Raw genomic sequence first — 1338 nt, 5'->3', positions numbered from 1 at the left:
GGGGGAGGAGGGGGAGGGAAAAGGGAGACGGGGAGGGAAATGGGAGGCAGGGAGGAGGCGGAATTTTTTTTCAATAAAAAATTATATTACAAAAAAAAAAAAAAGAATCCTAGTCTTGAATGGTGGTTCATACCTTTAATACAAAAACCTGGGAGGCAAAGACAGGAGAAGTTCTGGGAGCTGAAGGCCAGCATGCTCTACAGAGTGAGACCTTGTCTCCAAAACCAAAAGAAAGAATAGTTTGTTTCTTCTTCCAGTAGGAAAATCATGATCCTTCAGCTTTGAATTTTAAATGTGAACAGGGGATACAGCATTCTCCACCACCCACAATATTTAGAGAAGCCAAAAAGGGAAAGAAAAACATAGGATTAGCTATCACTGCCTTTCAATGGTTCCTCAGAGAGAAGACAGTGAGACTGGCAGTCACCCTCATCGCCACAACAGAGCTGTGGCTACTACGTCAGTGAGGATACTGAAAAGATGGGGAAAGGAAAGAAAGAAAACCTAATCCTTGTCAAAGAAGGCCACAAAACTATAGCAAGAGGAATGAAATACTTTAGAGTATGGTCAACAGACCAGGAGCCATGGAGCACACCTGTAATCCCACTACTTCGCAATGGAAACCAGGAGGTTCTTAAGGTTGAGGCCAGCTTGGGTAACACAGCAAGCCCCCATCACACAAGTAAATGATTTAACTTGATGGAGTTGGCAAATGAAAATATAATTCCTGTTTAGAAAAAATTAAAAATAATTTTTGCTGCCTAGAAATTATCTGGAAAAAAATTACTTCATCATCAGTTAGATTCATGGTTGAGATGTCAAGTCACACACAGGAGAATTTCGGGGAATAATGGAAAGCTCATTTAAATTTCTCAATAAATGAAATACAATCAATATACTATATATAATTTCACTGAAATATGCAGCCACGAGAAATTCATGCACTTATACAATTCTCATGTTTTACAATTTATCGTGAAATTCACATGCTGCCTTTGTTAAGACTCAATTCAACATCACAGGATATAAAATATACCAATATGCAACCTAATTTTTAAAAAAAAGACAAAATCTCCTTGCCTACCATAAAAATTTTTAATTTTAAATTACACAGATGGATGATTAGCAAACTAAAATATTAAAACCCTTATTCCCCAAGGACTGATGAGAAGCCAAGGTCAATGGCAAGGGGTTTTGATCCTACTTCATGATCCGGCTTGGTGGGAGCCTAGCCAGTTTGGATGTTCACCTTCCTAGACATGGACGGAGGGGGGAGGACCTTGGACTTTCCACAGGGCAGGGAACCATGACTGCTCTTTGGATTGGAGAGGGAGGGGG

At 39.8% G+C, this 1338-nt stretch overlaps 1 protein-coding gene across 3 annotated transcripts in view; it reads right to left on the bottom strand.

Annotated features, from left to right (window-relative positions):
• Lrba (LPS responsive beige-like anchor protein) overlaps positions 1–1338 on the bottom strand; it is a 468170-nt gene that overhangs the window by 404479 nt on the left and 62353 nt on the right. The gene's annotated exons all lie outside the window — the stretch shown is intronic.

This window comes from Alexandromys fortis, unplaced genomic scaffold (genome assembly GCF_014885135.2).
Source record: "Alexandromys fortis isolate MF-2015 unplaced genomic scaffold, M_Fortis_MF-2015_v1.1 scaffold_102, whole genome shotgun sequence".
NCBI classification, from domain to species: domain Eukaryota; kingdom Metazoa; phylum Chordata; class Mammalia; order Rodentia; family Cricetidae; genus Alexandromys; species Alexandromys fortis.
Note: the sequence above shows the minus strand (reverse complement) of the source record. Positions and strands in the feature narration are given on the sequence as shown.